We start from the raw sequence: 13,116 nt of genomic DNA on the forward strand, positions 1-13,116 counted from the left end.
GTATTTTAAGGAATTTCCGTAGTATGTAATGTGAACGACAATTCCCCATAGAAAAGCCAAATGCAGTGGAACCTTAAATCAAGTAACTTTATATAGCATTATGTCCAAAAAATGCATTGATATTCACCCCACAATCAACCATACAGGAATTACATATATAGATGAAATATATTTCATCGATGTCTATCTCCCTCCATAGACTGTACGCTCATGATGGGCAGGGAACGTTTCTACCAACTCTGTTGTACTGTACTCTAAGTGCTTAGTACAGTGTTCTGCACACATAGTAAGCACTCAACAAATACCACTGATTTGAATTTTTCTCCACCTCACTTTTGAAAAATGCATGGTTTCTACATAGGTTTCCCTTCAAATAGGAAAGAGTAATCATTCAAATACAGATGAAGAAATAAGCTTTTGCTCTGCAATTTTTTTTAAAGTTGTAGTTAACTATGAATTATTCCTGCTGGCAGAAGGGCAGAAACAACCAGAAGGAAGAGAGTAGCTACTCCCCTTGCAAACTACCGGGGCACCCTGATGTGGAATTTAGTGAACTATAATTCCATATTTACCTTTTTGTACCCTTACTTATTTTATACGTTTCAATAATATCACTTCAGTCTTCATCTTCCCAAAATGAAGATTCTTAATCCTTTCAGTCTTTCCTCGTAAGAAAGCTGCTTTAGAATCCGATAATTTTTAGTTGCCTTTCTCCGTATCTTTTCTGTTATGTCCTTCCTCAAATGCTCTGATCAGAATGATGGGCAGAATTCCAGTTACGGATGTTGTACAGGTATCCCCTTATAACCCTCTTCCTGTAGCACATTTTCACGATAATTATCTTGAATCTTAATGCCAGCATCTCTCATTTGGTAAGAGCACTCAGGTTTTGATTCTCATGCATTCACTGCCGCATACATCTCTTCAGTGTGTTGGAAATGTACATCTCCAGTGCACAGAAACTATGTAGCACCCCACAGCCGCGGTATTCTGCAGTGATGTAACCCCTCAAATGGATACATTACGGTACATCATGACCTCAAATCCTGTAACCAGAGCCACTGTTGTCATTGCAGAGAAAAAACATTTGAAGAGCTTACGTCTGGCAGTTAAATTCCACGTACTTAACTGTCTGGACTCAGTGAGTGTCAAATGGAAATATACAAAGCTTTTGGTTTGGCAGGGTGAATGGAGAGGGATTTTGTGGGTCTCTAAGTTTTTTTTTTTATAATGGCATTTATTAAGCGATTACTATGTGCAAAGCACTGTTCTAAGCGCTGGAGAGGTTACAAGGTGATCAGGTTGTCCCACGGTGGGCTCACAGTCTTAATCCCCATTTTACAGATGAGGTAACTGAGGCACAGAGAAGTGAAGTGACTTGCCCAAAGTCACACAGCTGACAAATGGCAGAGCTGGGATTTGAACCCATGACCTCTGACTCCAAAGCTGGTGCTCTTTTCCACTGAGCCACGCTGCTTCTCTAAGTTAACATAAGTTAACATTTCATTGTTTAAATACACAATATTTTCCTACATTGATGAGTAATCATGAAGGTTAAATGATGTTAACTGTACTGTGCTTCTTTTTTAAAACGTTTATATGGCTTGGTCCATTTTTTGGACTTTGACAGTGCATTAATCTTTTAATTCTTTTTTCCTAGGGAAAACAATATGCACATTTGCTTAACACCCTATTTACATGAATACCTAAAGTGCACATAGTAAGCACTCAAATACCACTGATACAGTTTTTATTAAGCAATTAGTATAAGGCAAGCAATGTACTGAGCACAGATTCAATCATTTGCTCAATCATATTTATTGAGAGTTTACTGTGTGCAGAGCACTGTACTAAGCACTTGGGGGAGTACGATAGTACAATAAACACATTCCCTGCCCACAACAAGCTTACAGTCTAAAATGAGCTTCCTGCCTAGATAAGATGATCCGATTGGGCGGTCCTTTTCCCATTGCACAGTCTTAGGAGTAGATACAGTAGCTCTCTTATGGCCATTTTACAGATGAGGAAGTTGAGGCTGAGCAAGGTTAAGTGACTTGAACCAAGTCTCACAGAGCAGATCAGTGATATAACTGGGACTAAAACACCAGATCTCGTGACTTCCAATTCCTTGCTCTTTCCATTAGGCCCATCCTACTTTCTTGGTGTCGATTAAGAGCAGTAAAGAGGGTTCTGTCTATTCACTTTCAATACCTCTCCTGATGACTCACAGAAAGGAGAAGCACCAAAAGAAGGATGAAAGAATGGAAAACTGCTATAAAAGGAATCTTCCCCAAACCACTGGGCTTTGAAAAACAGAAGTTGATTCTTGATATGAGCCTCTGAAGTGATACGTTTTGGAACCACTGGAAACTGATGACTAAACTGTAGAGGAGTAAACAATTGTAAGGGAACAGTTTCTGAGTACCTATGTGTGAGTGTAGGTACTCTTCGATCACTTCTGACTACAGCTAATAACATTTGTTGTTAGAAATGGCAATGGGTAAGACCATCCACACTGACATGCGAACACCAACCTCGTACACAACAGGAAGAACATTTCAACAGAGTTGGACAGTTCTTCAAGGTATTACTCTGGAATTTACAGGTCTCTTTAACTGCAGATTAGAGGAAATGTAAACAGAAGCATTTGAAGAAACTTTCTTTTTTTATAGTATTTGTTAAGCATTTGCCATGTGCCAGGCACTGTACTAAGCACTAGGGTAGATACAAGGTAATCAGGTTGGATACAATATCTGTCCCACATGGGGCTCGCAGTCTTAATTCCCATTTCACAGATGAGGGAACTGAGGCACAGAGAAGTTAAGTGACTTGCCCAAGGTCACACAGCAGACAAGGGGCAGACCTGGGATTAGTATTCTGGTCCTCTGATTCCCAAGCCTCCCAACTCTCTACCAGGCCAGGCTGTTTCTAGCCCTTTTCTGTAGCTTTATTATTTGCAACCAGATAGATCATTTTTTGAAAACCAAAATTAAACCCCCCTTCCTTGCTTAAAAAGATGTTTTTCTCTCAAAAGGAGACACACTTCTTGGAGAGATTAGGGCCCAGATCAACATCCAGCCACTGTGGGTATTCAGTGGGGACAGCAAGGCCAAAGAGTGGAGTCTTTCACCATAAAATATTTAACCCCTGCCACAGTGGCACGATTCCTCTTCACAAGCATCTGCTCCCTTCTCAGACAAACATTGTCATTTCCTCTTGAGGACAGGAAACTTGGTTACCAAACGTCATGGTGACCCACAGCTCTATTTAAAGAATCAAGGAAGCCAGGTCTAGTGGGTCAGCCAAATGAGAAACTTGAAACAGAAAGTTGGTTTGGGTTTTTTGCTGTTGTTACTAAGTGCCAGGCACTGTAAACAGTCCCTTGTCCCACACAGAGCTCACAGTCTTACTCCCCATTTTACGAATGACGTAACTGAGGCGCAGAGAAGCTAAGTGATTTACCCAAGGTTGTACAGCAGATAAGTGGCAGAGCCGAGATTAAAACCCAGATCCTTTTGACTCCCAGGCGCTAGGCCACGCTGCTGACCAACATGAGCCTAGGATTCAATTCTGACATTTGATCTGATTAAATGAGAAACGGGAAGCAATGTGTTTCAGGGTGTCTAGCAAAGAGGAAGAGGTCTGTGAAAGACAGGACTCTGCAATGCTTAGGTAGTTCCCTGATATCATCCTACACCTCAAAAACCTCCTGTGGTTGCCCATTCTTCTCCACGTCTAGAAGAAACTCCTGGTCACTGGTTATAAGGTATTGCATCTGCTCTCTTCCCCCTACTTACCCTCTTTCCCCAGACTGAGCCCCTTCCCTCCTCTCCCCCTCGTCCCCCTCTCCATCCCCCACATCTTACCTCCTTCCCTTCCCCACAGCACCTGTATATATGTATATATGTTTGTACGTATTTATTACTCTATTTATTTATTTATTTATTTTACTTGTACATATCTATTCTATTTATTTTATTTTGTTAGTATGTTTGGTTTTGTTCTCTGTCTCCCCCTTTTAGACTGTGAGCCCACTGTTGGGCAGGGACTGTCTCTATATGTTGCCAATTTGGACTTCCCAAGCGCTTAGTACAGTGCTCTGCACACAGTAAGCGCTCAATAAATACGACTGATTGATTGATTGATTTCATTGCTCCCTCAGCTCAAACACTTTACATCAATTATAATATCTTAGTGCTTTCTTCTCATATCTCTCTCCACCGACCCCTTGCTCCCTTCCCTTCCTGACCGCTCCCTATTCCCCCCTTTGAAATGTGGCAGACCACTGCTCTTCCCCCCTTCAAAATCCTCCTGAAATCCCATCGCCTCCAGGAGATCGTCCCTAATTGATGTATTTTCCCCCAACCTATTTCCTCCTGCTATTGCCACTTTGTTATTTCTGCATTATCTAAGCACTGGGATAATCACATCACCCCCTCCACAGAACTTATGGAAATACCTTATTCTAGCTGTAATTTATTTTAGTGTCTGTCTTCAGATTGTAGGTTCCTTGAAGGGAGGAATGCTATTGAATGCTCCCGGGTTCTTAGTACAGTGCTCTGCACAGAGTAAACACTCAAACAATACTTTTGATTGACTGGTTAGGGAAGTTGGACTTGTCATCCAGTGATCCAATTTAAACAGAAAATATTTTCATTTTCCACAAGCCAAGGAAAAGCATTTGAGCTGGCTTGAAATTAGTCACCAACAAGACCTAGATTGACTAAGGAAGGGCTTAAAGATCAGAAGTCTTCTTTGACCCAAGTTGCATTTCCTGTGCCATCTTCTTTTGTTTTCACCTATTAGCAAATCTCCTTTTTGCCACAGGAGAATGGTAGAAGTCTCTAGTTTTTTTTCCTCTTTCCCCAAGCAAATTCCTCTCCTGAGATTCTCATTTACAACTTGACGAAGGTGGCTAAACTTTTTCCAGAATGAAGGACATCTATTTAAACTACCAGAATGACCGATGGTTCTTCTTTGGAGAAGCCAATCAATGGCCTGCTCACTTGAAGAAGAAAAGGTCACCATACATAGTAGGAATGCATCAGACTAGTTGGATTCAAGAGGTCCTAAAAATCCACCATCTCAACTTCATTTCCTATTCCAAAATGAAAAAAAAAAAATCAGTCATGTTTTTAATCTACATGACTACACTTCCGTCACTTTGCTAAAGTCTGGAACAACCCTTTCCCACACACACTCCAAAAAACCCACCAAGAACAATCCACTTAAGACTGGATTTGAAGAATAGTGCACTAGGCATTAAGGGACATTGTTCATTTTGAAAAGAAGCTACATCCACATGTTCTGGAAAGTAGCTAGGAATACCTGTGAAGGAATACCTAAAGTCTTTATCACAAGGCATGTGGGGCCAACTTCACCCCCAAATTTTACCCAAAAGTCCCTTTTTCTGGGATGTTAAGTCATACGTCGAAAAAAAAGTATTTCAACTACATTTTTCAGGTATCCCATAAGGGTAGAGACTTAAGATTCTCAAAAGCATCCCCAAATGTTTTTTTTTTTATAATGGCATTTGTTAAGCGCTTACTTTTTGCAAAGTACTGTTCTAAGCGCTGGAATCTATGCCACAGAGCATGTGAAGGCAGCAAGGCCTCTAAAGTAATAGCATCTCTAATGCCTAGCATCCTGTAATCAAAGGTTTACTCCACAAAAAAGTCTCAAAACGGACCAGGAATGAATTATCCCCCACGATTAGGATTCTTGACATCCTCTCTGCTATGATCCTTCCACACAGTAAGCGCTCAATAAGTACGACTGAACGAATGAATGCCACACCCCTCCCCAGAATCACTGCTTCAACAATCTTGGTGTTTAAGTTTCCTGAGCAGTGAGCTTCAGGAAACAAAGGTGTGTCAAAATCATTGGCTGTTGGGCAATATACTTGCAGAAGTTACATTTGATACACTAGCTTAATCCTTCAACATCATATGACAACAGCAAACATGATGAATCAAGATTTGCCACTCTCTACCAACACCACCAAAATTAAGAAGCAAGGTGACCCCATACCTCATACCTCAGGCGAGCTTCCATATATCCAAGACAACAGACTGTAAATGATAACCAGTCCAACCCAGAGCACAGTGGCTGTCCTCCAAGTAAGGTAAGAGCAGTGTTTCACATTAAATAAATCAGCTTGGGTTGGGCCAGGCAAAGCAGTTTAGCCTGCTGCCCTGCTGAAATGTCAAACCACACCTAGGACTTGTCTTTGCCAGCAGAATCCACAAGTATTTAGCCCTCTATTAAAAAAAAAAAAAGTGGTATTTGTTAAACTCTTTCTATGTGCCCGGCACTGTACTAAGCGCTGGGGCAGATAAGAGGTTATTAGGTTGGACACAGTTACTGTCCCTCATGGGGCTCACAATCTTAATCCCCACGGCACAGATGAGAACACACACAGAAGTGAAGTGATTTGCCCAAGGTCACAAAGCAGACAAGTGGCAGAGCCAGGATTAGAACCTAGGTCCTTCTGACTCCTGGGCCAGTCCCCTATCACTCGGCCACGCTACTTCTCAACAATATAAACCAAACGAAAAAATTCAAAAGCATCTTCATAAAGTACAGATCTGAAAAATGAGCTACAGCTCTGGAAGGAAAATGGACTGATTTGCCCAGAAAAGGCTATCTTGTCCAATATAGCATAATCATCAGTGAACAATGAAAAGGAATCCCAAATTAGCTGCCTGCTTCACCGGGCTCAAACTGCGCAGTTTCAATCTGTGGCATTTTATTCTTCATCTAGTTACAGGGTGGCTAGGGTAAGAGTCCTCACAATTTTATTGGATGAAGCGGTTGCTGAGAATTTATAATGTTAACAGAATTAGATTTGAACTTTAATCCAAGATAAACACACTAATGAAATGGAAATCACAGCAGCTGCCACTTTGGGAAAAATTGGAAGGAAATATACTAGCCACTAATCAGAATCCCATAAAAATGGGAAAGAGTCTAGTTCAAGCAAAGGATCTATTTTTTTAAAATGGAAAAAAAAAACACATGACAGCAAGCCAGAACCTACCTATTCTACCTAAGTGGCTCATTAAAAGACCAAACCAAGGAGAAAATTGCGGGGTACTGTTTCCGGTCTCCATATTTGAAAATGGAGACAACTTGCTGCCCTCTAAAGAATTCCTGTTACAAAAGTTGACAGATTTGTCCCCTTTTTAAACAGCAGATAGCACCTTAATTTCTACATAAAAACCACACATATAATAATGATAATAATTGTATTTGTTAAGAGCTTATTATTTGCCAAGCAGCGCTGGGGTAGATACAAGGTAATCAGGTTGTCCCACGTGGGGCTCACAGCCTTAATCCCCATTTTACAGAAGAGGTAACTGAGGCCCAGAGACGTTAAGGGATTGGCCCAAAGTCACACAGCTGAAAAGTGCAGGAGCCGGGATTCAAACCCACGACCTCTGACTCCCAAGCCCGTGCTCTTTCCACTAACCCACACTGTCTTTCTTTCTAACCCCAACTAAACTGGAGAAGCAGCATGGCTCAGTGGAAAAGAGCATGGGCTTTGGAGTCAGAGGTCATGGGTTCAACTCCCTACTCCACCAACTGTCAGGTGTGTGACTTTGGACAAGTCACTTAACTTCTCTGGGCCTCAGTTCCCTCATCTGTAAAATGGAGATGAAGACTGTGAGCTCCCTGTGGGACAACCTGATTACCCTGTATCCTCCCCAGCACTTAGAACAGTGCTTTGCACATAGTAAGCGCTTAACAAATGCCATCATTATTATTATTAAACAGGTTCAGTTAGCAAAGCACCAATTTTAAAAGCAAATTTTTCCAGTGCTTTGCACATAGTAAGGGCTTAACAAATGTCATCCTTATTATTGTTATTTGGACCTTTGCTGGACCACTAATAATGAATTTCAGTCTTACACCTTGGCCAACGGTCCAATAAACCCTTCCTGTCCCCAACGGGCAGATCCCTCGCGGCCGGGCTCTGACATCAGTAGTACATCACAGTCGGTTGCCAGGCAGGGTTCAAGCCCCTTCCCCTTTTCGCTCCCCCACCCCTCCTTTCCTCCTCACCATCCATCCTTCCACACCCCACCCAACCTATGGTCTCTGACCTGCAGTCTTCGTCCATGTGCCCTGAGGATCTGCCTCTCCGCCCCGGCCCAGCTTTCTTATTCTATTTATTTTATTACACATCTGTGAGCCCCCCATGGGACAACCTGATCACCTTGTACCTCCCCAGCACTTAGAACAGTGCTTTGCACATAGTAAGCGCTTAATAAATGCCATCATCATCATCATCATCATTATAGTCCACAGAAAGGTGGAAGTAAGGTTGGAGTCACTTACTCTTCTCCGGCAAAAATTATTTTTGCCGTTTTATTACAAAGAGGAACCCAAATACAGCAGCTTTTTGCCTTACCCAGGAGGCAGCACTTAAACAAGCATTTCCTCACTCTCCTTCTTAGAAGCATTCAGAAAATACGGCGCGTCTGACTTCAACCGGCATTACTGGTAGCCTCGGGGACGGCAGGAAGGCTAACGTGTGCCTGATGATGGGAGAAGATGGGATACCTCATGCTGTCCACGGAGTCAAGTGACACCTAGGTAGTCCATCCTGTTGGGATTTTTGGGCAGACGATTCCACAGCTTTCCTTATTCAATTGTGAGGTCATAGCTGATGAAGTCACAAATAGAACTTCCTAAATTAACCCATTCTCAGCTAATCTCTCTTCTGTACTTTACAGGGAAGTGTCAAGTGTCTTTTAGCTTCCGGACAGAATCTGCCTCTAGATACCTAGATATCAGGATACCTAGATACCTAGATATCAGGGAAGAAGATGCAATGCTCAGTTGAGGACAACAACCTTCAAGAGTGGGAGCACTTGTAATTAATTTTAGGTGTCTGTCTCCCCTTCTAGCTTGTAAACTCCTTGAGGGCAGAGGTAATGTCTACCAGCTCCATCTCTCCAGTGCTCTGCACAGAGGAAGAACTCAATAAGTACAACTGCTCCATTGACTAAAACAAGGCACTTAATCATGTGAATTGACACCTTCCAGAGAATCTACAATTCAATACCCTTGTGTAGTGCAGAATAAATGAAGGTTTCAAATCTACAAGTGTCCTATTATCAGTCAATCAATCGTATTTATTGAGCGCTTACTGTGTGCACAGCACTGTACTAAGCGCTGGGGAAGTACAAGTTGGCAACATATAGAGACAGTCCCTACCCAACAGTGGGCTCACAGTCTAATTAGCTATATCCAGGCAAATATTGCACAAAATTTTTACAATGAAGGTTTTATGGACTATTGAACCTAGACAATTAGGTCAAATACATTACTGAAATAATGAAAATGGCCTGATTCAAAGATTCTTGCTGCAGTACATATTTACTTGAATGATGACTCCACTTTTTTGGATAATCTTAGCAACATGAAAACAGCAATGAGGTAATGTGTGGGGTCACATATGAATTAAGTCTACTTTTATTATCTTGTATCTGCCACAATGCTTGACACACGGTCAGTACTTAATACTATTACTTTGTCAATAAGGCAAGCAGGGAGAAAAAAGAGGGGAAGGAAAAGAAAGGAAAGGAGAAGTGAAAGGTAAATAGGCACTTGAGTCTCTCACTCTTCTCTTGCACTTCCCAAATGCTGCAAACAATAGCCACTCGCTGAATTAAAACCCTCTCCCTCTCCTCTTCCTCCTCTGTAGCCTCCCAATTCAAAAGAAAAGCAAAAAAACAAAAAAACAAAAAAACTTCTCCATCCATTGGGCAACCCTGTCTCTGCTGCACTATTGCAATCTGACCCATCTCAAAGTGGGTCCATAATGCTGCTGCATTATCTCACTCTGACCTCTTTCCTCTTAGTATCAGGCAAACACTGCTATCACTGCTTACAATTATGAGTTACCAAAAAAAATCAATAATGGTATTTGTTAAGCACTTAGCATGTGCCTAGCACTGTTCTAAGTGCTGGGGTAGATACAAGATAACAGGTTGTCTCACATGGGACTCAGTCTTAATCCCCATTTTACAGATGAGGTAACTGAGGCACAGAGAAGTTAAGTGACTTGCCCAAAGTCACACAGCTGACCAGTGGCAGAGCCAGGATTACAACCCAAGTCCTCTGACTCCCAAGCCTGTGCTCTTCCCACTAAGCCATGCTGCTTCTCTTAAAATAATCTTTTATTTCTTCCTCAGAATTCTGCATGGGACAATTACATAAGTAAATATGGTATTTCACTACCCCAACTATTCAGGGTTTATATTTAATTGCCTTCTTTTGTTTTAACTTTTGTATATACGCTATTATAATTATACCTATTATACCTGCTTATTTCCCCTATTAGTTTGTAATCTCTGCAAGGGTAAAGTCTGTGTATTTTTCTTCTATTGTATGTTCCCAGGTGTCTAGTATTCTTCACCGTAGGTCCTCAAATACAGATGAAGTATATACCTTTTTAATTTTCAATCCACATACATGGTGAGTTTCAGAACTGCTTATCTTGTAAAAGAAAAAACCCACGAAGATGGTAAATAAAAACCTCATTTCAGCCCCAGAGTCTTTTCCCCTAGGGCTGGTATGCATATTAGCAAGATTCTACTTAAGATTTGAGTAGTTTAAAACGATTTTTCACACCAGAGTAATGGTCAAATTTAAAGTCATTGGCTTAACAACATGACAGTCAGCAAATTCCAACTGGATATTCCTGAGTTATTGCACAGAAAAGGTATATAACACTTCAAAGTAAAAGAAAAAGTGAGCACAACTTGACTTTGAATTTTGGGATTACTTGAGATACGCACTCATCTGATGTAAATTAATGAGGCTGAATTACTTCAAAGGAGTGCACTGATACATTAGAAAACTGCATAATTGCTTTTACTAACAGAGGTGAAAGGGCATTTCTCTGGCAAGAATAGAAACTACACAACTTTTAAACTACTCAGGAAAAGAAGAATGACTTTAGATACTAAGGATACATAGCTTATACCACAAAGAACATGGACAAAACATTCCCCCCCACCAAAGAAAATCAAAGCTGTGATGGACTTTGGGAAGCCCCCAGAGATGACCACACTATGAAACAATGAACAGTGGCTATTCCTGAAATATGACTCATTTTACAAAGACATTTACTAGTCTAAAAGCAACAGTTTTAAGCAACTACCCATTGATTGGGATTACAGATCCAAGTAAAACTGGCAAAAGGGTAGAAGTTGAAGTACAAACCCCAGAGAGGAATGATTATCATCCTCATCAACAGCTTTTACCTAGTGACTACTGGATGTACATACAGTCTATATTCTTCCACATTTTTCCTGAAATTATCCCTTCCTCAGCACTCTTTCAAGTCCCCACTTGAAAGCCCTTGTCACATCCTAGATGGATTATTGCCTCAGCCTCCTCACTAGTTTCCCTGCCTCCAGCTTCTTCCCTCTCCTAGCCATCCTTTAAATAGTAGTGTGGTTCATCTTCTTAAAACACTCTTCAGAACATATCACTCCCTTCTTGTGGGAATATGTATCCAGTGACTACCCCAATGATGAGCACGGTGCTTGGCATAAAGTGTTTAATGAATGCTAATACTCGGTAAAACCCTTGATGGCTACCCCTTTCAATTTTCATCAAATAGAAATCCCCAACTGTTGGATTTAAGGCTTTTCACTGGGGATATCCTTCTTACCCATGTGCTCTGGTCTCTAGCAATACCCCTCCATGAGGTATTCCCATCACCTTGAGCATGTGATCCCATATGCCATCCCCAGGACTAACCTGTTTACCTCTTTCACTTAATCAATGGTATTTATTGACCACTTACTATATGCTGATCACTGTACCAAGCACTCAGAGGAGTACAATATAACAGAGTTGGTAGACATGTTCCCTGCTCACATTGAATTTACAGTCAAGAGGGGGATAAATAACTTCTAAATAAATACAACCTATTTAATTGCCTAATTTCATTACTATCAGTTGTAACATTTGCTACTAAATACTTGCAATTTGTGTTAGTGGGCAACTACTCAGGGCAGGGACAACGTCTGTTACTTCTTGAATATGTTCTCGAGAGTTCAGTACAGTAGTCTGTACATAGTAGTTCATTCATACATTCATATTTATTGAGCGCTTACTGTGTGCAGAGCACTGTACTAAGCGCTTCGGAAGTACAAGTTGGCAACATATAGAGACGGTCCCTACCCAACAACGGGCTTACAGTCTAGAAGGGGGAGACAGACAACAAAACAAAACATGTGGACAGGTGTCAAGTCTTCAGAATAAATGGAAATTAAGCTAGATGCACATCATTAACAAAATAAATATCATCATCATCATCAATCGTATTTATTGATAAATAGATTGATTGATAAATAGAATAGTAAATATGTACAATAGTAAATATGTAGTTGCCCGATAAACCCTCATAATGATAATCCAAAGCTCAATATTAGGTGTTTGAGAACATATCGAAGTGAAATGTGGGGTCCCTACTCTCGAAAAACTCACAGTCTTATGGGGGACCCAGACATAAATTGCTGTCCTTCATATTCGATGAGGATGCCTCTATTTGTGAGATCCTATCCATGCATGAGAGGCTAAGTGCCCATGCTTGACCAACGGACACTCCCTTCCAAGCTGTGACACGCTGTTCAAAGACTTTTACTAATGGTTAGTCTGCTGCTTTGGTTATTATTACTCTTAATTACTCTAATATTGTTACTCTATAATATTATATATTATTATTACTCTATTTTACTTGTACATATTCAATTTATTTTATTTTGTTAGTATGTTTTGTTTTGTTCTCTGTCTCCCCCTTCTAGACTGTGAGCCCACTGTTTGGGTAGGGACCGTCTCTACATGTTGCCAACTTGGACTTCCCAAGCGCTTAGTACAGTGCTCTGCACACAGTAAGCGCTCAATAAATACGACTGAATGAGTGAATGAATGAATTGAGCTGGAAGAGCTCCCCAGAGGATCATCAGGCAACTCGGACACCAGCTTTTTGCCGCATCACAGAGGCACAGAATTGGGTCAACAGGACACAGCCTTGCTTTCCTCTCTCAGTGCTGGAGAAAGGCTCACACAGAGGATTTTCATCCCTAACTCACC

General features: G+C 41.1%; 1 protein-coding gene across 4 annotated transcripts in view; it reads right to left on the reverse strand.

The window, feature by feature from the left end:
• CLIP1 (CAP-Gly domain containing linker protein 1) overlaps positions 1-13,116 on the reverse strand; it is a 116,904-nt gene that overhangs the window by 83,856 nt on the left and 19,932 nt on the right. The window lies entirely within an intron of this gene.

This window comes from Tachyglossus aculeatus, chromosome 21 (assembly GCF_015852505.1).
Source record: "Tachyglossus aculeatus isolate mTacAcu1 chromosome 21, mTacAcu1.pri, whole genome shotgun sequence".
NCBI lineage: Eukaryota > Metazoa > Chordata > Mammalia > Monotremata > Tachyglossidae > Tachyglossus > Tachyglossus aculeatus.